Below are 26880 nucleotides of genomic sequence, written 5' to 3'. Positions count from 1 at the left end.
TATATTGTAGCTATTTTAGGATTTATATTTATTTTACAGGTAACTTTGTATTTATTTTAGCTAGTTAGAATAGTTATTAAATAGTTATTAACTATTTAATAACTACCTAGCTAAAAGAAATACAAAATTACCTGTAAAATAAATCCTAAACTAAGTTACAATTAAACCTAATACTACACTATCATTAAATTAATTAAATAAACTACCTACAAATAACTACAATTAAATACAATTACATAAACTAACTAAAGTACAAAAAATAAAAAAAGCTAAGTTACAAAAAATAAAAAAATAAGTTACAAACATTTTACAAATATTACAACAATTTTAAGCTACTTACACCTAATCTAAGCCCCCTAATAAAATAACAAACCCCCCAAAATAAAAAATGCCCTACCCTATTCTAAATTAAATAAAGTTCAAAGCTCTTTTACCTTACCAGCCCTTAAAAGGGCCTTTTGTGGGGGCATGCCCCAAAGTTCAGCTCTTTTGCCTGTAAAAGAAAAATACAACCCCCCCAACATTAAAACCCACCACCCACATACCCCTAATCTAACCCAAACCCCCCTTAAAATAACCTAACACTAATCCCCTGAAGATCATCCTACCTTTAGCTGTCTTCACTCAGCCGAGCCACCGATGGAACTGAAGAGGACATCCGGACCGGCAGAAGTTATCCTCCAAGGGGCGCTGAAGAAATCTTCCATCCGATGAAGTGATCCTCCAAGCAGCGCTGAAGAAATCTTCCATCTGGGCGAGGTCATCTTCCAAGAGGCGCTGAATAAAGTCTTCTATCCGGGCGAGGTCATCGTCGAAGCCGGGTCTTGAATCTTCATCCCGCCGACGCGGAACATCCTCCTTTCCCGACGAACTACCGACGAATGAAGGCTCCTTTAAGGGACGTCATCCAAGATGGCGTCCCTTCAATTCCGATTGGCTGATAGGATTCTATCAGCCAATCGGAATTAAGGTAGGAAAAATCTGATTGGCTGATGGAATCAGCCAATCAGATTCAAGTTCAATCCGACTGGCTGATCCAATCAGCCAATCAGATTGAGCTCGCATTCTATTGGATGTTCCACGTCGGCGGGATGAAGATTCAAGACCCGGCTTCGACGATGACCTCGCCCGTATAGAAGACTTCTTCAGCGCCTCTTGGAAGATGACCTCGCCCGGATGGAAGATTTCTTCAGCCCCGCTTGGAGGATCACTTCATCGGATGGAAGATTTCTTCAGCGCCCCTTGGAGGATAACTTCTGCCGGTCCGGATGTCCTCTTCAGTTCCATCGGTGGCTCGGCTGAGTGAAGACAGCTAAAGGTAGGATGATCTTCAGGGGATTAGTGTTAGGTTATTTTAAAGGGGGTTTGGGTTAGATTAGGGGTATGTGGGTGGTGGGTTTTAATGTTGGGGGGGGTTGTATTTTTCTTTTACAGGCAAAAGAGCTGAACTTTGGGGCATGCCCCCACAAAAGGCCCTTTTAAGGGCTTGTAAGGTAAAAGAGCTTTGAACTTTATTTAATTTAGAATAGGGTAGGGCATTTTTTTATTTTGGGGGGGTTTGTTATTTTATTAGGGGGCTTAGATTAGGTGTAAGTAGCTTAAAATTGTTGTAATATTTGTAAAATGTTTGTAACTTATTTTTTTATTTTTTGTAACAACTTTTTTTATTTTTTGTACTTTAGTTAGTTTATGTAATTGTATTTAATTGTAGTTAATTGTAGGTAGTTTATTTAATTAATTTAATGATAGTGTAGTATTAGGTTTAATTGTAACTTAGGTTAGGATTTATTTTACAGGTAAATTTCAGTTTATTTTAGCTAGGTAAGCTATTAAATAGTTAACTATTTAATAGCTATTGTACCTAGTTAAAATAAATTGAAAGTTGCCTGTAAAATAAAAATAAATCCTAAGATAGCTAGAATATAATTATTATTTATATTGTAGCTATATTAGGGTTTATTTTAAAGGTAAGTATTTAGTTTTAAATAGGATTAATTTAGTTAATAGTAAAAATATTATTTAGATTTATTTAATTAATATTTAAGTTAGGGGGGCGTTAGGGTTAGACTTAGGTTTAGGGGTTAATAATTTTATTACAGTGGCGGCGGCGTAGTGGGGGGCAGGATAGGGGTTAATAAATTTATTATAGGTGGCGACGGTGTAGGGGGGGCAGATTAGGGGTTAATATATTTATTATAGGTGGCGACGGTGTAGGGGGGGCAGATTAGGGGTTAATAAATTTATTATAGGTGGCGACGGTGTAGGGGGGCAGATTAGGGGTTAATAAATTTATTATAGGTTGTGGCGGGTTCAGGGAGCGGCGGTTTAGGGGTTAATACATTTATTATAGTTGCGGTGGGCTCCGGGAGCGGCGGTTTAGGGGTTAATATGTATAGAGTAGCTTGCGGTGGGCTCCGGGAGCGGCGGTTTAGGGGGTAATAACTTTATTTAGTTGCGGCGTTGTAGGGGGGACAGATTAGTGGTGTTTAGACTCGGGGTACATGTTAGGGTGTTAGGTGCAGACAGCTCCCATAGAAATCAATGGGATGTCTGTCAGCAGCGAACTTGTACTTTCGCTATGGTCAGACTCCCATTGATTCCTATGGGATCCGCCGCCTCCAGGGGCGGCGGATTGAAAACCAGGTACGCTGGGCCGTAAAAGTGCCAAGCGTACCTGCTAGTCATTTGATAACTAGCAAAAGTAGTGAGAATGTGCCGCACTTGTGTGCGGAACATCTGGAGTGACGTAAGAATCGATCTGTGTCGGACTGAGTCCGGCGGATTGAAGCTTACGTCACAAAATTCTACTTTTGCCGGTCTCGAGCCTTTGATAACTAAGGCGAATCAGCCTCGCCACAAATACGCTGCAGAATTCCAGCGTATTTGAGGTTGACGGCTTGATAACTACCCCCCTCTGTCTCTAACAGACAAGAGACGTTTAAAATTGGTTTTAGCCTGCCGGCACCTTCAGTCTCAGTCATTCCCTTCAGTGGCTATGTGCATGGAAGTTTTAGGTCTCATGACTGCAGCATCGGACGTGATCCCCTTTGCTCATTTTCACATGAGACCTCTTCAGCTTTGTATGCTGAATCAATGGTGCAGGGATTATACAACGATATCACAATTAATATCCTTAAATCCCAATGTACGACACTCTCTGACATGGTGGATAGATCACCATCGTTTAGTTCAAGGGGCTTCTTTTGTTCAGCCAACCTGGACTGTGATCACAACAGATGCGAGTCTCTCAGGTTGGGGAGCTGTTTGGGGATCTCTGACAGCACAAGGGGTTTGGAAATCTCAAGAGGCAAGATTACCAATGAACATTTTAGAACTCCGTGCAATTCCCAGAGCTCTTCAGTTTTGGCCTCTGTTACAGAGATAACCGTTTATTTGTTTTCAGACAGACAATATCACAACAGTGGCATATGTCAATCATCAGGGTGGGACTCACAGTCCCCAAGCTATGTAAGAAGTATCTTAAATACTTGTTTTTGCGGAATCCAGCTCCTGTCTAATCTCTGTGGTGCATATCCCAGGTGTAGACAATTGGGAAGCGGATTATCTCAGCCGCCAGGCTTTACATCCAGGGGAGTGGTCTCTCCATCCAGATGTGTTTTTTTCAGATTGTTCAGATGTGGGGTCTTCCAGAGATAGATCTCATGGCCTCTCATCTAACCAAGAAACTTCCCAGATACCTGTCCAGGTCCAGGGATGTTCAGGCGGAAGCAGTGTATGCGCTGACACTTCCTTGGTGTTATCATCCTGCTTACATCTTCCCGCCTCTAGTTCTCCTTCCAAGAGTGATTTCCAAAATCATCATGGAACAATCATTTGTGTTGCTGGTGGTGCCAGCATGGCCACACAGGTTTTGGTATGCGGATCTGGTTCGGATTTCCAGTTGCCCGCCTTGGCCACTTCCGTTTTGGCCAGACCTACTATCTCAAGGTCCGTTTTTCCATCAGGATCTCAAATCATTAAATTTGAAGGTATGGAAATTGAACGCTTAGTTTTAAGTCATAGAGGTTTCTCTGACTCAGTGATTAATACTATGTTACAAGCTTGTAAATCTGTCTCTAGAAAGATTTATTATAGAGATGGGAAGACTTACATTTCATGGTGTTCTTCTCATAAATATTCTTGGCATTCTTTTAGAATTCCTAGAATTTTACAGTTTCTTCCAGATGGTCTGGATAAGGGTTTGTCTGCAAGTTCCTTGAAAGGACAAATCTCCGCTCTTTCTGTTTTATTTCACAGAAAGATTGCTATACTTCCTGATATACACTGTTTTGTATAGGCTTTAGTTCGTATTAAGCCTGTAATTAAACCAATTTCTCCTCCTTGGAGTCTTAATTGGGTTCTGAAGGCTTTACAGGCTCCTCCATTTGAGCCTATGCATTCTTTGGGCTTTAACCTCTTAAGGACATATGACGGAATTTTTCCATCATAAAACAATTGAGCAAACTGAAAGCTGCATCCTTAAAGGGTTAAACTACTTTCTTGGAAAGTGTTGTTTCTTTTGGCCATCTCTTCTGCTAGAAGAGTTTCTGAGCTATCTGCTCTTTCTTGTGAGTCTCCTTTTCTGATTTTTCATCAGGATAAGGTGGTTTTGCAGACTTCATTTGAATTTTTAGCTAAGGTTGTGAATTCTAACAACATTAGTAGAGAAATTGTTGTCCCTTCATTGTGTCCTAATCCTAAGAATCCTTTGGAAAGATCCTTACATTCTTTGGATGTGGTGAAATATTATGTTGAAACTTCTAAAGATTTCAGGAAGACTTCTAGTCTATTTGTTATATTTTCTGGTCCTAGGAAAGGTCAGAAGGCCTCTGCTATTTTCTTGGCCTCTTGGTTAAAGCTTTTGATTCATCAAGCTTATTTGGAGTCAGGTCAAGCCCCGCCTCAGAGAATTACAGCTCATTCTACTAGATCAGTCTCCACTTCGTGGGCTTTTAAGAATGAAGCTTCAGTTGATCAGATTTGCAAAGCAGCAACTTGGTCCTCTTTGCATACATTTACTAAATTCTACCGTTTTTATGTATTTGCTTCTTCGGAAGCAGTTTTTGGTAGAAAAGTTCTTCAGGCAGCTGTTTCAGTTTGATTCTTCTGCTTTTGATTTAAGTTTTTTTCTTTCAAATGGAAATAAACTTATTTTTTTGGGTTGTGGACTAATTTTTTCAGCTTTATATGGCTGTTTTTATTCTATTCCCTCCCTCTCTACTGACTCTTGAGTGGAGATCCACATCTTGGGTATTGATATCCCATATGTCACTAGCTCATGGACTCTTGCCAATTACATGAAAGAAAACATAATTTATGTAAGAACTTACCTGATAAATTAATTTCTTTCATATTGGCAAGAGTCCATGAGGCCCACCCTTTTTATGGAGGTTATGATTTCCAGATTTATTTCCAAATTTCCTTTGTTGATGCTTTCTACTCCTTTCTTTATTACCCCACTGCTTGGCTATTCGTTAAACTGAATTGTGGGTGTGGCGAGGGGTGTATTTATAAGCATTTTGAGGTTTGGGAAACTTTGCCCCTCCTGGTAGGATTGTATATCCCATATGTCACTAGCTCATGGACTCTTGCCAGTATGAAAGAAATGAATTTATAAGGTAAGTTCTTACATAAATTATGTTTTGTGTTCTGTTGACAAATATGCTAGTTTCTGAAATGATACGTTTAAAGAAACTTTTACGTTGCAACCTACAAATACCTTAATTCTCAAGAAGATAATGCTAAAAATAGTTGTTACTGAATGACAATGATAATTTAAGATGGCTTATTTTCTATAGGGATAAAAATGAAATTGTATTGCAATTTTATTTGTGCTAATAATTTTATTTGTAACAGCACATAAACAGCTTATCCACCGAAGGTGGATTCTTTCACCACCCTGCCATTTTTGGAATCCACTGGGATGCAGCATAAGCTGCATCGTGGTGAATGCAGCGAAGGAAAACGGAGCATTACAAAAGCAACAACTAATTGCCCAGATTAAAGTACTTAATGGAGATCTTAGATTATGCTCCCCGCAGGGCCCATGTATCATGTGTTTGGTAACAATTGCATGTAACCGTGGATTGACTTCAATGTCAGGTGTATTTCAGCACAAATAAAGCTATCAATAACTTGTGCATTTTTAGGCTTATCTTGTGCACATAATATAAGCAAAATATGTGCATGCATGAGGTAACCCACGTTTTTGAAATTCAATTACATGACCTTTGGCAGCTGGTTTACCCAAAACATGTTTCTTTGTGATATAATCAATAAGTTCTTGAAGTTTTAAATGAAAAACTCTTGCCACTAAATCAGGTCGAAATTCAACTGCTTGACCTTCTTTCAGATTTAAAACAATTTCTCACCATTTTGGGTTACATGTCATAGTTATTAAAAAATCAGGCTTCCCATACTTTTCTTTACAATAGCCATGGCATCTTGATAATTCTGTACCATGTTTCTGGGACTACCTTGGAATGTAGATGGAAATATAACTGCTTTGCCGGGAAGTAAGCCCTGTTCTGCAGCTATATTTTGGTCCATGAGACCTGTATACTTTTCAAACCTTAATTTTGACTGATTTTGTCTTACATAGTTTAAACAATTAGCTCTGTTTTAACATATGCATCTACAAAGTACTGCTGAGTCATAAAAGAACTCACCTCAGTCATTAATTCAGGGTTGCAATTTGTATTTTCATCAATCTTAAGGCGCTGTTGTGCAGCCTTATCTGGATCAAGAATATACAGTTGTGCAAACTTTCTATTATCCTCATTAGAAGGATGTAGTGATCCAGTTCTGTGATATATTTGTCCATTAATTCTAAAACAATAAGGGCCAAAACCGAGAGGAGGAGCAATATTAGCCCCCAATGAAGCAAATGCTAATGAATTATTAAAAGATCTAATATTTTTGTAAAATATTTTTGAATGTTTATGACTTCCTGTCATTAAACTTTCTATTAAAGGAGCAACTTTAATAGCTTCAATATTTACGTTTCCTTTGCTGCAGCATTGACTAAATAATTTGTCTAATGGCTGCTCTTTTTTAAAATGTAATGCATCACAGTTGCTGCATACAACATTTAGCTCTCCACAGTTATGATGATCAAATGAATCATCATATCTTGCAAGTGGTGCAATGTGTTGAGTATGTTTTGCCAAATTTGTACGATGACTTTTTACATAACTTGCACTAAGTTTCCTTTTATGTTCCCTTTCTGTATTGCTTATGCTAAGCTGTTTTTGAGTTTCTGATTGTTCATTTTCTGAATGTGCTTTTCTATGAGCATAAGCATTTTTTTGTTGTCAGGTGGCCAAGCACTATAGTGCTGGACACCTATTGTTTTTGCTCAGATTATTATTATTATTATTATTATTATTATTAGGTGGCCAGCAACAAAGTTGCAGGACAACCTATTGTTATTGTTCGGATTATTATTATTATTATTATTATTATTAGGTGGCCATGCAACGAAGTTGCAGGACAACCAAATTTATTGTCAGGATTATTAGGTGGCCATGCAACGAAGTTGCAGGACAACCTATTGTTATTGTCAGGATTATTATTATTATTATTATTATTATTATTTTTATTATTATTCCGCCAAACTTATTCTATTGCCCATAACTCTTGAACTGCTAAAGCAAAGCACTTGAAATCAGGTATGCTGATACAGCCTATTGCTCTCCTACATCACAAGCAATATTGAACTCATAGGTCATAAGGTTACGCAGCCATATTGTTTTTTGCGACACATTTTGAGAATTGCTTAATAATCTTTATCTCTGGAACTGCTTATGTTAAAGTTTTGAAACTTGCTGTGCTCAGTGCTGCTATGACCTAGATTTGCCATTTCTTAACAGAAGCGCATTAGTCACATGATGTAGCAGCCATCTTGGATTTTGCGAAAATATTTAAACATTTTCTTCACATCTTCTTCTCTTAAACCGCTTAGTGCAATAAAGCGCAATTTTGCACATATGCTCATTGCAAGGTCCTCTACCAAGTTTGTTAAAATTGCGATTTTTCCATAATCAACATGGCTGCTGTGAGACATTAACCTTTTTATCACCATTTAATTGCGTAATTTTGCACTTTATACATTAGTTTTACAATGTTTAACAATATTACAGTGTAATAGACACATGATTACACATAGTCATAACCCTTAAAGACAATATTGCAGTTAAAATTTGCATTGCGCAGTCGCCTTCGTGAAATAAAACATTTGCAAATTTTCATGAAACTTATGCACATTGCAGAGGTCTATAGTGAGCATAAGTATGTGCAATTTGAAAGCCATACAATGCATAGCTTGGCGGCCATTTTGTTTCGTATGCGCCATTTTTAAAAACTAAAAAAATCTTCTTTTTCCGAAACCGCTTATGGCACAGACTTGAAATTTTGTTTATAGAGTTATCTTATGACTAACATTCAGATTTGTTCAAGAGAAGTTGATATGTCATGTGGTTTGGCAGCCATTTTGAATTGTTCAAAAACGCTTAACGATATTATTAAACTAATAATAAAATAAAAACCATTTTAAAAAAATGCTTTATTTTTGACATGTTTATTGACATCTATGGTGACAATTATTGTGCATAATATGGAGGCTGGATATCTGGCAGCGATTTTGTTTTATGCGAATATTTTGAAAATCTATTTTCTCTGCAACTGCTTAGAACTGTGAAACTTGCAGTATAACCTTATATTGTGACCTAGAGTCACAGTTATTCATGTTGAAGGAATTGGTCACAAGCTGTGGCAGCCATATTGGTTTACGAGAAAATTTCGAAAATGTGTTTTCTTTCCAACCGCTTATTTTAAAGCTGTGAAATTTGCTGTATAACCATATATTGTCACCTAGAGTTACATCTGATCGTGATGAAAGTATTAATCATATGGTGGGGCAGCCATTTTGAAAAACGCAAAAATTTTGAAAATGTGTTTTCTTTCCAACTGCTAATGTTAGAATTGTAAAAACTTCTATAAAGCTTTATATTGTGACTTAGCTGCTTGTATGTCATTGCAATGTCGATGCGCATGGCCACCTCTATCGCTGCTTGCAGCTATATTTATTATTATTATTTTTATTATTATTATTCCGCCAAACTTATTTTATTGCCTATAACTCTTGAACTGCTAAAGCAAAGCTCTTGAAATCAGGTATGCTGATACAGCCTATTGCTCTGCTACATCTCATGCAATATTGAACTCATAGGTCATAAGGTTACGCAGCCATTTTGTTTTTTGCGACAAATTTCGAGAACTGCTTAATAATCTTTATCTATGAAACTGCTTATGTTACAGTTTTGAAACTTGCTGTGCTCAGTGCTGCTATGACCTAGATTTGCCATTGCTCAACAGAAGTGCATTAGTCGCATGATGTAGCAGCCATCTTGGATTTTGCAAAAATCTTTAAACATCTTCTTCTCTTAAACCGCTTAGTGCAATAAAGCGCAATTTTGCACATATGCTCATTGCAAGGTCCTCTACCAAGTTTGTTAAAATTGCGATTTTTCCATAATCAACATGGCTGCTGTGAGACATTAACCTTTTTATCGCCATTTAATTGCATACATTTTGCACTTTATACATTAGTTTTACAATATTTAACAATAGCACAGTGTAATAGACACATGATTACACATAGTCATAACCCTTAAAGACAATATTGCAGTTAAAATTTGCATTGCGCAGTCGCCTTCGTGAAATAAAACATTTGCAAATTTTCATGAAACTTATGCACATTGTAGAGATCTATAGTGAGCATAGGTATGTGCAATTTGAAAGCCATACATTGCATAGCTTGGCGGCCATTTATCTTATGATTAACATTCAGATTTGTTCAAGAGAAGTTGATATGTCATGTGGTTTAGCAGCCATTTTGAATTGTTCAAAAACGCTTAACGATATTATTAAACTAATAATAAAATAAAAACCATTTTACAAAAATGCTTTATTTTTGCCATGTTTATTGACATCTATGGTGACAATTATTGTGCATAATATGGAGGCTGTATATCATATGATCTGGCAGCCATTTTGTTTTATGCGAATATTTTGAAAATCGATTTTCTCTGCTATTGCTTATGTTAGAACTGTGAAGCTTGCTGTATAACCTTATATTGTGACCTAGAGTCACAGTTGTTCATGTTGAAGGAATTGGTCACAATCTGTGGCAGCCATATTGGTTTACGCGAAAATTTCGAAAACGTGTTTTCTTTCCAACCACTTATGTTAAAGCTGTGAAATTTGCTGTATAACCATATATTGTCACCTAGAGTTACATCTGATCGTGATGAAAGTATTGGTCATATAGTGGGGCAGCCATCTTGAAAAACGCAAAAATTTTGAAAACGTGTTATCTTTGCAACTGCTAATGTTAGAATTGTAAAAACTTCTATAAAGCTTTATATTGTGACTTAGCTGCTTGTATGTCATTGCAATGTTGATGCGCATGGCCACCTCTATCGCTGCTTGCAGCTATATTTATTCTTTTTATTCCGCAAAGCTTTTTATTCAATTGCCCATAACTGCTTAACTGCTTGTGCAAAGCTCTTAAAATCAGGTATGCTAGTACATCCTATTGCTCTGCTACATCTCATGCAAAATTGAACTCATAGGTCACATGCTCTGGCAGCCATATTGCTTTTTGCGACAAATTTCGACAAACGCTTAAAAATCTTTAGCTCTGGAACTGCTTATGTTACAACTTTGAAACTTGCTGTGCTTAGTGCTACTGTGACCTAGATTTGCTGTTGCTCAAGAGAAGTGCCTCGGTCACATGATGTGGCAGCTATCTTGCATTTTGCAAAAATCTTCAAACATCTTCTTCTCTTAAACCGCTTAGTGCAATAAGGCATCAATTTGCACAAATGCTCCTTGCAAGGTCCTCTACCAAGTTTGTTCAAACTGCGATTTTTCCATAATCAACATGGCTGCCGTGAGACATTAACCTTTTTATTGACATTTAATTGCGTAAATTTGCACTTTATACATTAGTTTTTCAATATTTAACAATATTACATTGTAATAGACACATGATTACACATAGTCATAACCCTTAAAGACAATATTGTAGTTAAAATTCGCACTGCGCAGTCGCCTTTGTGAAATAAAACATTTGCAAATTTTCATGAAACTTCTGCAAATTGTAGAGGTCTATGGTGAGCATTAGTGTGTGCAATTTGAAAGCCATACATTGCACAGTGTGGCGGCCATTTTGTTTCATATGCACTGTTTTTAAAAACTACAAAAATCTTCTTCTCCGAAACCGCTTATTAGACAGACGTGAAACTTGGTTTGTAGAGTTATCTTATGACCAATATTCAGATTTGTTCAAGAGAAGTCAATTGGTCAAGTGAATTGTTCAAAATTGCTTAACGATATATTTAAATCAATAATAAAACAAAAACCGTTTTACAAAAATGCTTTATTTTTGCCATGTTTATTGACATCAATAGTGAGCACTATTGTGCATAATATGGAAGCTGTATATCTTACGATCGGGCAGCCCTTTTGGTTTACGCAAAAATACAGAAAGTCTATTTTCTTTGCAACCGCTTATGTAAGAACTGTGAAATTTGCTGTACACTCTTATGTTGTGACCTAGATTCACAATTGCTCATTAGGAGAGAATCAGTCACATGATGCGGCAGCAATATCGGTTTTAAATTTATGGTAATCATTTGTAATTCATTACTGCGTTTTTTGAGTCAATTGCTCACAAAACACAAATTACGTATGCTAAACTCTTGAAATCAGGTATGTTGGTACAGCCTATTGCAATTCTACATCTCATGCAACATTGAACTCATAGGTCATAAGGTTACGCAGCCATATTTTTTTTTGCGAAAAATTTCGAGAACTGCTTAATAATCTTTAGCTCTGGAACTGCTTATGTTGCAACTTTAAAACTTGCTGTGCTTAGTGCTGCTATGACCTAGATTTGCCATTGCTCAACAGAAGTGCATTGGTCACATGATGTAGCAGCCATCTTGCATTTTGCGAAAATCTTTAAACATCTTCTTCTCTTAAACCGCTTAGTGCAATGAAGCAAAATTTTGCACATATGCTCCTTGCAAGGTCTTCTACCAAGATTGTTAAAATTGCTATTTTTCCATAATCAACATGGCTGCTGTGAGACATTAACCTTTTTATCGCCATTTAATTGCGTAATTTTGCAATTTATACATTAGTTTTACAATATTTAACAATATTACAGTGTAATAGACACATGATTACACATAGTCATAACCCTTAAAGACAATATTGCAGTTAAAATTCGCATTGCACAGTCGCCTTCGTGAAATAAAACATTTGCAAATTTTCATGAAACTTCTGCAAATTGTAGAGGTCTATAGTGAGCATTAGTATGTGCAATTTGAAAGCCATACATTGCATAGCTTGGCGGCCATTTTGATTCGTATGCGCCATTTTGAAAAACTATAAAAATCTTCTTCTCCAAAACCGCTTATGGGACAGACTTGAAATTTTGTTTATAGAGTTATCTTATGACTAACATTCAGATTTGTTCAAGAGAAGTTGATACGTCATGTGGTTTGGCAGCCATTTTGAATTGTTCAAAATTGCTTAACGACATATTTAAATGAATAATAAAACAAAAAACGTTTTACAAAAATGCTTTATTTTTGCCATGTTTATTGACATCTATAGTGAGCACTATTGTGCATAATATGGAGGCTGTATATCTTACGATTGGGCAGCCATCTTGGTTTACGCAAAAATTTCGAAAGTCTATTTTCTCTGCAACCGCTTATGTAAGAACTGTGAAATTTGCTGTACAGTCTTATTTTATGACCTAGACTCACAGTTGTTCATGATGAAGGAATTAGTCACAAGCTGTGGCAGCCATATTTGTTTACGCAAAAATTTTGAAACTGTGTTTTCTTTCCAACCGCTTATGTTAAAGCTGTGAAATTTGCTGTATAACCATATATTGTCACCTAGAGTTACATTTGTTCATGTTGAAAGTATAGGTCATATGGTGTGGCAGCCATTTTAAAAAACGCAAACATTTCGAAAATGTGTTTTTTTCCCAAATGCTTATATTAGAACTGTAAAAACTTGTTGTAAAGCTTTATATTTTGGCATAACTGCTTATATGGCATTGCAAAAATTATGCGCTGGCCACCTCTATTGCTGCTTGCAGCTATATTTATTATTTTTATTATTATTATTTTTCTGCCGTTTTTTTCAAATGCTTATAATAACAACAGCATAATTCAAAAACTAATGAAACTTGGCACAGTGCTAGAGATCTATGCTGTGCATAATCCTATGCAATATAAATCTCATAGGTCATGTGATCTAGCAGCCATATTGTTTTTGCGTCAAATTTTGACAAACGCTTGAAAATCTTCTTCTCTGGAACCGCTTATGTTACAGCTGTGAAACTTGCTGTGTGTACTGCTGTACTGACCTAGAATAAAGTTTGCTCAAGAGAAGTGATTTGGTCACATGATCTAGCTGCCATTTTGAAATGTGTGAAAATCTTTAAACATCTTCTTCTCTGAAACCGCTAAGTGCAATAAAACGCAATTTTGCACATGTACTCTTTGCAAGGTCATCTACCAATATTGCTAAAACTGCGAATTTACCATAATCAACATGGCTGCTATGAGCGATTCGCCTTTTTATCGTTGTTTAATTGCGTAAATTTGCACTTTATGCATTATATTTACACTATTTAACTATATTACAGTGCAGCAGACACATGATTACACACAGTTATGACCCCTAAAGGCAATATTGCAGGTAAAATTCGCACTGCGCAGTCGCCTTCGTGAAATAAAACATTTGCAAATTTTCATGAAACTTCTACAAATTGTAGAGGTCTATAGTGAGCATTAGTATGTGCAATTTGAAAGCAATACATTGCATAGCTTGGCAGCCATTTTGTTTCGAATGCGCTGTTTTTAAAAACTACAAAAATCTTCTTCTCCGAAACCGCTTATGGCACAGACTTGAAATTTTGTTTATAGAGTTATCCTATGACTAACATTCAGATTTGTTCAAGAGAAGTTGATACGCCATGTGGTTTGGCAGCCATTTTGAATTGTTCAAAAATGCTTAACAATATTTTTAAATTAATAATAAAACAAAAACCGCTTTACAAAAATGCTTTATTTTTGCCATGCTTATTGACATCTATGGTGACAACTATTGTGCATAATATGGAGACTGTATATCATATATTCTGGCAGCCATTTTGTTTTTTGCGAAAATTTCGAAAATCTATTTTCTCTGCAACCACTTATGTTAGAACTGTGAAACTTTATGTATAACCTTATATTGTGACATACAGTTACATCTGTTCATGTTGAAAGTATTGGTAACATGGTATGGCCGCCATCTTGAATAACGCAAAAACTTCGAAAATGTGTTTTCTTTGCAACCGCTTTTGTTAAAGCTTTGATATTTGCTGTATAAACATATAATGTTACTTAGAGTTACATCTGTTCATGCTGAAAGTATTGGTCATATAGTGTGGCAGCCATCTTTAAAAACGCAATAATTTCAAAAATGTGTTTTCTTTCCAACTTTTTATCTTAGAACTGCAAAAACTTGCATTATAACTATATATTGTGACTTAGCTGCTTGTATACCATTGCATAGGCAATGCGCTTGGCCACCTCTATTGCTGCTTGCAGCTATATTTAGGTGGCCAAGCACTATAGTGCTGGACACCTATTGTTTTTGCTCAGATTATTATTATTATTAGGTGGCCAAGCACTATAGTGCTGGACACCTATTGTTTTTGCTCAGATTATTATTATTATTATTATTATTTTTATTATTATTATTATTATTATTATTATTATTTTTCCGCCGTTTTTTTCAAATGCTTATAATAACAACAGCATAGCTCAAAAACTCATGAAACTTGGCACAGCGCTAGAGATCTACGCTGTGCATAATCCTGTGCAACATAAATCTCATAGGTCATGTGATCAAGCAGCCATATTGCTTTTTGCGATAAATTTTGACAAACACTTGAAAATCTTCTTCTCCGAAACCGCTTATGTTACAGTTGGGATACTTGCTGTGTTTATTGCTTTACTGACCTAGAATAAAGTTTGTTCAAGAGAAGTGATTTAGTCACATGACCTAGCTGCCATTTTGAAATGTGCGAAAATCTTTAAACATCTTCTTCTCTGAAACCACTAAGTGCATTGATGCTCAATTTTGCACATGTGCTCTTTGTAATATCCACTACCAAGATTGTTCAAACTGCAAATTTTCCATAATCAACATGGCCGCTATGAGCGATTCGCCTTTTTATCGCTGTTTAATTGTGTAAATTTGCACTTTATGCATTATGTTTACACTATTTAACTATATTACAGTGCAGCAGACACATGATTACACACAGTTATGACCCCTAAAGGCAATATTGCAGTCAAAATTTGTACTGCGCACTCGCCTTCGTGAAATGAAACATTTGCAAATTTTCATGAAACTTCTGCAAATCGTAGAGGTCTTTAGTGAGCATTAGTATGTGCAATTTGAGAGCCATACATTGCATAGCTTGGCGGCCATTTTGTTTCATATGCGCTATTTTTAAAAGCTACAAAAATCTTCTTCTCCGAAACCGCTTATGGGACAGACTTGAAATTTTGTTTATAGAGTTATCTTATGACTAACATTCAGATTTGTTCAAGAGAAGTTGATAGGTCATGTTGTTTGGCAGCCATTTTGAATTGTTCAAAAATGCTTAACGATATTTTTAAATTAATAATAAAACAAAAACTGTTTTACCAAAATGCTTTATTTTTGCCATGTTTATTGACATCTATAGTGAGCACTATTGTGCGTAATATGGAGGCTGTATATCTTACGATCGGGCAGCCATCTTGGTTTACGCAAAAATTTCGAAAGTCTATTTTCTCTGCAACCGCTTATGTAAGAACTGTGAAATTTGCTGTACTGTCTTATATTGTGACCTAGATTCACAATTGCTCATTAGGAGAGAATCAGTCACATGATGCGGCAGCAATATCGGTTTTATGTTTATCGTAATTATTTGTATTCAATACTGCCTCTTTTGAGTCAATTGCTCACAAAACACAAATTACTTATGCTAAACTCTTGAAATCAGGTATGCGGGTACAGCCTATTGCAATGCTTTATCTCATGCAATATTGAACTCATAGGTCATAAGGTTACGCAGCCATATTGTTTTTTGCGACAAATTTCAAGAACTGCTTAATAATCTTTAGCCCTGGAACTGCTTATGTTGCAACTTTGAAACTTGCTGTGCTTAGTGCTGCTATGACCTAGATTTGCCATTGCTCAACAGAAGTGCCTTGGTCACATGATGTAGCAGCCATCTTGCATTTTGCGAAAATCTTTAAACATCTTCTTCTCTTAAACCGCTTAGTGCAATAAAGTGCAATTTTGCACATATGCTCCTTGCAAGGTCTTCTACCAAGTTTGCTAAAATTGCGATTTTTCCATAATCAACATGGCTGCTGTGAGACATTAACCTTTTTATCGCCATTTAAAAGCATAATTTTGCACTTTATACATTAGTTTTAAAATATTTAACAATATTACAGTGTAATAGACACATGATTACACATAGTCATAACCCTTAAAGACAATATTGCAGTTAAAATTCGCATTGCGCAATCACCTTCGTGAAATAAAACATTTGCAAATTTTCATGAAACTTCTGCAAATTGTAGAGGTCTATAGTGAGCATTAGTATGTGCAATTTGAAAGCCATACATTGCATAGCTTGGCGGCCATTTTGTTTCATATGCACTGTTTTTAAAAGCTACAAAAATCTTCTTCTCCTAAATTGCTTATGGCACAGACTTGAAATTTCGTTTACAGAGTTATGTTATGACTAACATTCAGATTTGTTCAAGAGAAGTTGATAGGTCATGTGGTTTGGCAGCCATTTTGAATTGTTCAAAAACACTTAACGATATTTTTAAATTATTAATTAAACAACAACCGTTTTACAAAAATGCTTTATTTTTGCCATGTGTATTGACATCTATATTGAGAACTATTGTGCATAATATGGAGGCTTCATATTATATGATCTGGCAGCCATTTTGTTTTACTCGAAAATTTCGAAAATCTATTTTCTCTGCAACCACTTATGTTAGAACTGTGAAACTTGCTGTATAACCTTATATTGGGACCTAGATACACAGTTGTTCATGTTGATGGAATTAGTTACAAGCTGTGGCAGCCATATTGATTTACAGGAAAATTTAGAAAATGTGATTTCTTTGCAACCGCTTATGTTAAATCTTTGAAATTTGCTGTATAGCTATATATTGTGACTTAGCAGCTTGTATGCCATTGCAAAGTCGATGCGCATGGCCACCTCTATCGCTGCTTGCAGCTATATTTATTATTATTATTATTTTTATTATTATTATTATTTTTCTGCCGTTTTTTTCAAATGCTTATAATAACAACAGCATAACTCAAAAACTCATGAAACTTGGCACACTGCTAGAGATCTACGCTGTGCATAATCCTATGCAATATAAATCTCATAGTTCATGTGATCTAGCAGCCATATTGTTTTTTGCGACAAATTTTGAAAAAGCTTGAAAATCTTCTTCTCTGTAACCCCTTATGTTACAGTTGTGAAACTTGCTGTGTGTACTGCTGGACTGACCTAGAATAAAGTTTATTCAAGAGAAGTGATTTGGTCACATGATCTAGCTGCCATTTTGAAATGTGCAAAAATCTTAAAACATCTTCTTCTCTTAAACCGCTAAGTGCAATAAAGCACAATTTTGCACATGTACTCTTTGCAAGGTCATCTACCAAGATTGTTAAAACGGCATATTTTCCATAATCAACATGGCTGCTATGAGTGATTCGCCTTTTTATCGTTGTTTAATTGCGTAAATTTGCACTTTATGCATTATATTTGCACTATTTAACTATATTACATTGCAGCAGACACATGATTACACCCAGTTATGACCCCTAAAGGCAATATTGGAGTTAAAATTTGCACTGCGCAGTCGCCTTCGTGAAATAAAACATTTGCAAATTTTCATGAAACTTCTGCAAATTGTAGAGGTCTATAGTGAGCATTAGTATGTGCAACTTGGCAGCCATTTTGTTTCGAATGCGCTGTTTTTAAAAACTACAAAAATCTTCTTCTCCGAAACCGCTTATGGCACAGACTTGAAATTTTGTTTATAGAGTTATCTTATGACTAACATTCAGATTATTCAAGAGAAGTTGGTACGTCATGTGGTTTGGCAGCCATTTTGAATTGTTCAAAAATGCTTAACGATATTTTTAAATTAATAATAAAACAAAAACCGTTTTACCAAGATGCTTTATTTTTGTCAAGCTTATTGACATCTATGGTGGCAACTATTGTGCCTAATATGGAGAATGTATATCATATATTCTGGCAGCCATTTTGTTTTTTGCGAACATTTCAAAAATCTATTTTCTCTGCAACCACTTATGTTAGAACTGTGAAACTTTATGTATAAACTTATATTGTGACATACAATTACATCTGTTGATGTTGAACGTATTGGTCACATGGTATGGTCGCCATCTTGAATAGCGCAAAAACTTCGAAAATGTGTTTTCTTTGCAACCGCTTATGTTAAAGCTTTGAAATTTGCTGTATAACCATATAATGTGACCTAGAGTTACATCTGTTCATGCTGAAAGTATTGGTCATATAGTGTGGCAGCCATCTTTAAAAACACAATAATTTCAAAAATGTGTTTTCTTTCCAACTGTTTATCTTAGAACTGCAAAAACTTGCTTTATACCTATTTTTGTGACTTAGCTGCTTGTATGCCATTGCATAGGCAATGCGCTTGGCCACCTCTATTGCTGCTTGCAGCTATATTTCTTTATGTTTCTGATTTTCTGTCATATTTGCTTTCTCTTTTCTTTTCTGAACTGTTTTTGCTTCCCTTAAATGGGCCCTTTCTTCCTCAGTTTTTTTATTTTTATTTATTTATTCTATCTCTCTCATTTTGTCTCTTTTTTGCATCCGATTGTTCTTCTAAAGGTAACTTTCTTTTAGGATGGACTGTTGTCCTAAATATATGCCAAATATATTATAGATAATATGGCTACAGATGTTGCAACAATAATTTTTTTGTTATAATGTTACAGATATAGCAACACTTTATTTAGCAATGCTGCTTTTATCTATACATATAAATTAATCTACAGGTTTATTATACATACATTAATATGTATATAACCTACAGGTGTAATGATACCCTTATTTAAATGGACTGCTGTCCTGAATCTATTGAAAATATGTAACTTCAAATAAAGCTACAGGACATATAATTAAGTTAACAAAGTAACAAATGTAGCTCTTTTACTGCCCATCCCTAATCTAAATAAAACAACCCTCCCAAAAAAAAAATTAAAAAAGCTTAAGTCTAACCCCCAGGTTGCTACTCACTGTTCCTGAAGTCCGACGGAGAAGATCTTCTTCCAGACGGGTCCATCATCTTCATCCACAGCGAAGGCGGCACAGCGAAGGAGATGTGGCAATTCTGGAAGGCGGCGATGATCCTTGGCGGCGATGGTCCTTGGCAGCGGTGCCTGGCGACGGTGCTCCACAGCGGTGTGGAGGTTCCTCTTCATGCAATCATCCGCCGCACACTGAAGATTAAATGCAAGGTACCCCATATTTATTGGTGTACCTTGCATTGCTATTGGCTGACGTTTTCAAATCAGCCAATAGGATGAGAGCAAGTGAAATCTTATTGCTTGGTGAACAGCCAATAGAATTTCACTTGCTCTATTCCTATTTGCTGTTCACCAACCAGGGCTACTGGTAGTTTATTCTTAGAATAGGGGATGTTTTTATTTTGGGGGCTTTTTTATTTTCATAGGGATTAGGTTTAATTTTGTAAAATTTGATAATTCGATTTTTATTTTCTGTAATTTTAGCCTTTTTTATTTTTTGTAAACTTATTTTTTTATTTTTTGTAACTTTATAATTTATTAGTTTGGGTAATTTGAGTTAGTTTAAGGCGGGTGTTAAGTTAGTGGGTGTTAGGTTAGGGGGCTTAGTTATTTAAATAGTTATTTGCGTTGTAGGTTTTGGCGGTTTAAGGGTTAATAGGGTAATTAGGTTTATTGCAATGTGGGAGTTTTGCGGTTTAGGGGTTAATAAGGAAAATAGTTTTATTGCGATGCAGGGGTTTTGCGGTTTAGGAGTTAATAGGGTAATTAGGTTTATTGCAATGTGGGTGGTTGACGGTTAAGGGATTAAGGGGTAAATTACTTTATTATTTTGCGATGTGGGGGTTTGTGGTGTAGGTGTTAATACTTCATGCGGGAGGTTGTGTTTTTTGTTATATTTCATGCAGCATGTTTTTTTTTTTAATACTTGATGCGGGCAGTTATTTTTTTTTAAAAAAAATTGATGCAGGCGGTTAGGGCTTTTTTAACACTTGGGGCGCGATCCGATATACGGCGTAGTTTGCGGCGCAAGTGAGGGAACCCGTGTCGCCCGCAGTTTCAGCTCGCATCTCGAGCTATCCAATATACGGCGCCGTCAGATGCTAACGTGCCGTAAGTTGGATAAACCAGCGATGTCCAGAAATCTGCGCAAGTACAAATTTCTGACGTCGCCATTGACTTGCGCCACGTTAGAAACTGCCGGCGCCTACAAAACCTGACTAAAGTATGAAATCACCCGCACTGTCTAACACACCTCCCTAACATAGCCCGAAACGTCTAACCCTCTATCCGCTATCCCCCCTCACTAGCCTAACAATAGAATATGTATTAACCCCTAAACCGCCGCTCCCAAACCCCGCCGCAACATAATAAAGTTATTAACCCCTAAACCGCCGCCAGCTATATTAAATCTATAACCCCCTAAAGTGAGCCCCTAACACCGCCGCCATCTACCTTACCTACCCCCTAAAGTGAGCCCCTACAACGCTGCTATCTATTTTAAAATTATTAACCCCTAATCTAATCTCCCTACCCCACCGCCATCTATATTAAATTATTTAACCCCTAAAATACTAAACTATCCCTACCACTAAACCTAAGTCTAATCCTACAAATAGCCCTGAAAAGGGCTTTTTGCGTGGCATTGCCCCAAAGTAGCAGCTCTTTTGCCAGCCCTTAAAAGGGCTTTTTGCGGGGCATGCCCCAAAGAATTCAGCTCTTTTGCCAGCCCTTAAAAGGGCTTTTGGCGGGGCATTGTCACAAAGTAAACTGCTCTTTTGCTTACAATCTACATCCCCCTACACCGCGTCCACCTATAATAAATGTATTAACCCCTAATCTAATCCCCCTACACCGCCGCCAGCTATATTAACTATATAGATTCCCCCATAGGAAACAATGGGGCTGTTTGAGCTGAAAAAAAACCTAACACCTGCAAAAAAGCCGCGTTCAGCTCCTAACGCAGCCCCATTGTTTGCTATGGGGAAACACTTCCTACGTCTGCACCTAACACTCTAACATGTACCCCGAGTCTAAAGACCCCTAACCTTACACTTATTAACCCCTATTCTGCCACCCCCGCTATCGCTGACACCTGCATATTATTATTAACCCCTAATCTGCCGCTCCGTAAACCGCCGCTACTTACATTATCCTTATGTACCCCTAATCTGCTGCCCCTAACACCGCCAACCCCTATATTATATTTATTAACCCCTAATCTGCTATCCACAACGTAACCTCCACCTACCTACACTTATTAACCCCTAATCCACCTCACTAACCCTATAATAAATAGTATTAACCCCTAATCTGCCCTCCCTAACATCGCCAACACCTAACTTCAATTATTAACCCCTAATCTGCCGACCGGAGCTCACCGCTATTCTAATAAATGTATTAACCCCTAAAGCTAAGTCTAACCCTAACACTAACACCCCCCTAAATTAAATATAATTTTAATCTAACGAAATTAATTAACTCTTATTAAATAAATTATTCCTATTTAAAGCTAAATACTTACCTATAAAATAAACCCTAATATAGCTACAATATAAATTATAATTACAGTGTAGCTATTTTAGGATTAATATTTATTTTACAGGCAACTTTGTAATTATTTTAACCAGGTACAATAGCTATTAAATAGTTAAGAACTATTTAATAGTTACCTAGTTAAAATAATTACAAAATTACCTGTAAAATAAATCCTAACCTAAGTTACAATTAAACCTAACACTATACTATCATTAAATTAATTAAATAAACTACCTACAATTACCTACAATTAAACCTAACACTACACTATCAATACATTAATTAAATACAATACCTACAAATAACTACAATGAAATAAACTATCTAAAGTACAAAAAATAAAAAAGAACTAAGTTCCAAAAAATAAAATAATATTTACAAACATAAGAAAAATATTACAACAATTTTAAACTAATTACACCTACTCTAAGCCCCCTAATAAAATAACAAAGACCCCCAAAATAACAAAATGCCCTACCCTATTCTAAATTACTACATTTCAAAGCTCTTTTACCTTACCAGCCCTGAACAGGGCCCTTTGCGGGGCATGCCCCAAGAAGTTCAGCTCTTTTGCCTGTAAAAAAAAACATACAATACCCCCCCCAACATTACAACCCACCACCCACATACCCCTAATCTAACCCAAACCCCCCTTAAATAAACCTAACACTAAGCCCCTGAAGATCTTCCTACCTTGGTTTCACCCTACCAGGTTCACCGATCCGTCCTGAAGAGCTCCTCCGATGTCCTGATCCAAGCCCTTTAAGGGACGTCATCCAAGGCTAGTAGGCGTCGGGAGAAGAGGATGTTCCGCGTCGGAGGTCTGCAAGATGGATCCGGAAGAAAGAAGATTGAAGATGCCGTTGATAGAAGACTTCATCCGGATCATGGACCTCTTCAGCTCCCGCTTGAATGAAGACTTCATCCGGATCATGGACCTCTTCAGCTCCCGCTTGGATGAAGACTTCAGCCGGATCATGGACCTCTTCAGCCCCCCGCTTGGGCTTGGATCAGGACATCGGAGGAGCTCTTCAGGATGGATCAGTGAACCTGGTAGGGTGAAGACAAGGTAGGATGATCTTCAGGGGCTTAGTGTTAGGTTTATTTAAGGGGGGTTTGGGTTAGATTAGGGGTATGTGGGTGGTGGGTTGTAATGTTGGGGGGGGGATATTGTATGTTTTTTTTTACAGGCAAAAGAGCTGAACTTCTTGGGGAATGCCCCGCAAAGGGCCCTGTTCAGGGCTGGTAAGGTAAAAGAGCTTTGAAATGTAGTAATTTAGAATAGGGTAGGGCATTTTGTTATTTTGGGGGTCTTTGTTATTTTATTAGGGGGCTTAGAGTAGGTGTAATTAGTTTAAAATTTTTGTAATATTTTTCTTATGTTTGTAAATATTTTTTTATTTTTTGTAACTTAGTTATTTTTTATTTTTTGTACTTTAGTTAGTTTATTTCATTGTAGTTATTTGTAGGTATTGTATTTAATTTATTTATTGATAGTGTAGTGGTAGGTTTAATTGTAGATAATTATAGGTATTTTATTTAATTAATTTATTGATAGTGTAGTGTTAGGTTTAATTGTAACTTAGGTTAGGATTTATTTTACAGGCAAATTTGTAATTATTTTAACTATTTTAGCTATTAAATAGTTCTTAACTATTTAATAACTATTGTACCTGGTTAAAATAATTACAAAGTTGCCTGTAAAATAAATATTAATCCTAAAATAGCTACAATGTAATTATAATTTATATTGTAGCTATATTAGGTTTTATTTTACAAGTAAGTATTTAGCTTTAAATAGGAATAATTTATTTAATAAGAGTTAATTAATTTCGTTAGATTAAAATTATATTTAATTTAGGGGGTCTTAGCGTTAGGGTTAGACTTAGCTTTAGGGGTTAATACATTTATTAGAGTGAGCTCCAGTCGGCAGATTAGGGGTTAATAATTGAAGTTAGGTGTTGGCGATGTTAGGGAGGGGAGATTAGGGGTTAATACTATTTATTATAGGGTTAGTGAGGCGGATTAGGGGTTAATAACTTTATTATAGTAGCGGTGCAGTCCGCTCGGCAGATTAGAGGTTAATAAGTGTAGGCAGGTGGAGGCGACGTTGTGGGGGGCAGATTAGGGGTTAATAAAAATAATATAGGGGTCGGCGGTGTTAGGGGCAGCAGATTAGGGGTACATAAGTATAACGTAGGTGGCGGTCGGCAGATTAGGGGTTAAAGAAATTTAATCGAGTGGCGGCGATGTGGGGGGGCCTCAGTTTAGGGGTACATAGGTAGTTTATGGGTGTTAGTGTACTTTAGAGTACAGTAGTTAAGAGCTTTATGAACCGGCGTTAGCCCAGAAAGCTCTTAACTACTGACTTTTTTCCTGCGGCTGGAGTTTTGTCGTTAGAGTTCTAATGCTCACCTCAGCCACGACTCTAAATACTGGAGTTAGAAAGATCCCATTGAAAAGATAGGATACGCAATTGACGTAAGGGGATCTGCGATATGGAAAAGTCGCGGCTGAAAAGTGAGCGTTAGACCCTATTTTGAGTGACTACAAATACCGGAGTTAGCCTAAAACCAGCGTTAGGAGCCTCTAACGCTGGTTTTCACGGCTAACGCCAAACTCCAAATCTAGGCCTAAGATAGCTACAATATAATTAATAATTACATTGTAGCTATGTTAGGGTTTATATTTATTTTACAGGTAAATTGTTAATTATTTTAACTAGGTATAATAGCTATTAAATAGTTATTAACTATTTAATAGCTACCTAGTTTAAATAATTACCCAATTACCTGTAAAATAAATCCTAACCTAAGTTAAAAATACACCTACACTATCAATAAATTAAATAAACTACAAATATCTATCTAAAAATACAATTAAATAAACTAAACTAAATTACAAAAAACAAACAAACACTAAATTGCAAAAAATAAAAAAAAGATTACAAGATTTTTAAGCTAATTACACCTATTCTAAGCCCCCTAATAAAATAATAAAGCCCCCCAAAATAAAAAAAATTCCCTACCCTATTCTAAATTAAAAAAAGTTCAAAGCTCTTTTACCTTACCAGCCCTTAAAAGGGCCTTTTGTGGGGGCATGCCCCAAAGAAAACTGCTCTTTTGCCTGAAAAAAAAAACACAATACCACCCCCCAACATTACAACCCACCACCCACATACCCCTAATCTAACCCAAACCCCCTTAAATAAACCTAACACTACCCCCCTGAAGATCTCCCTACCTTGTCTTCACCACACCTGGCCAAACTCCTCATCCAATCCGGACGATGTCTTTATCCAAGCGGCAGCAAAGTCTTCTTCCATCCAGCAGCATCTTCCATCAAACGGCATCTTCAATCTTCATTCGTCGCTCCTCCGACGCGGAGCATCCATCTCGGCCGACGACTGAACGACGAATGAGGTACCGTTAAATGACGTCATCCAAGATGGCGTCCGTCGAATTCCGATTGGCTGATAGGATTCTATCAGCCAATCAGAATTAAGGTAGAAAAATCTGATTGGCTGATTGAATCAGCCAATCAGATTCAAGTTCAATCTGATTGGCTGATTGGTTCAGCCAATCGGATTGAACTTGAATCTGATTGGCTGATTCAATGAAGATTGAAGATGCCGTTTGATGGAAGATGCTGCTGGATGGAAGAAGACTTTGCTGCCGCTTGGATAAAGACATTGCCCGGATCGGATGAGGAGTTCGGCCCGGTGTGGTGAAGACAAGGTAGGGAAATCTTCAGGGGGGTAGTGTTAGGTTTATTTTCAGGCAAAAGAGCAATTTTCTTTGGGGCATGCCCCCACAAAAGGCCCTTTTAAGGGCTGGTATGCTAAAAGAGCTTTGAACTTTTTTTAATTTAGAATAGGGTAGGGAATTTTTTTTTATTTTGGGGGGCTTTATTATTTTATTAGGGGGCTTAGAATAGGTGTAATTAGCTTAAAAATCTTGTAATCTTTTTTTTATTTTTTGTAATTTAGTGTTTGTTTTTTTTTGTAATTTAGTTTAGTTTATTTAATTGTATTTTTAGATAGATATTTGTAGCTTATTTAATTTATTGATAGTGTAGGTGTATTTGTAACTTAGGTTAGGATTTATTTTACAGGTAATTGGGTAATTATTTTAACTGGGTAGCTATTAAATAGTTAATAACTATTTAATAGCTATTATACCGAGTTAAAATAATTAACAATTTACCTGTAAAATAAATATAAACCCTAACATAGCTACAATGTAATTATTAGTTATATTGTAGCTATCTTAGGGTTTATTTTATAGGTAAGTATTTAGATTTAAATAGGAATATTTTAGTTTATAATATAAATTAGATTTATTTAATAAGAATTTAGTTAGGGGTGTTAGGGTTAGATAGAGTTAATATAGTTAATATAAATACTATAGTAACTATATTAACTATATTAACCCTAATATAATTAGGGTTAATATAGTTAATATATATAATGTAATAACTATATTAACTATAATATACTTAGGGTTAATATAGATAATATAGCTGGCGGCGGGGTAGGTAGATTAAATTAGGGGTTAATAATTTTAATATAGATGGCGGCGGTGTAAGGGGCTTACATTAAAGGTTAATACCATTAATATAGGTGGCGGCGGTGTAGGGAGGGCAGGTTATAGGGCAAAAGAGCTGTTAACTTTGGGGCAAAGCCCCGCAAAAGGCCCTTTTAAGGGCTGGTAATAAAGCTTATTACTTTATGGATATTAGATTAGGGGTTAATAATATTAATATAGCTGGCGGCGGTGTAAGGGGTCAGATTAGGGGATAGATCAGGTAGATGGTGGCGGTTTTAGGGGCTCACATTAGGGGATAGATCAGTTAGATGGTGGCGGTTTTAGG

This window comes from Bombina bombina, chromosome 5, assembly GCF_027579735.1.
Source record: "Bombina bombina isolate aBomBom1 chromosome 5, aBomBom1.pri, whole genome shotgun sequence".
Lineage (NCBI taxonomy): Eukaryota > Metazoa > Chordata > Amphibia > Anura > Bombinatoridae > Bombina > Bombina bombina.
This window is presented reverse-complemented; position numbering follows the sequence as displayed.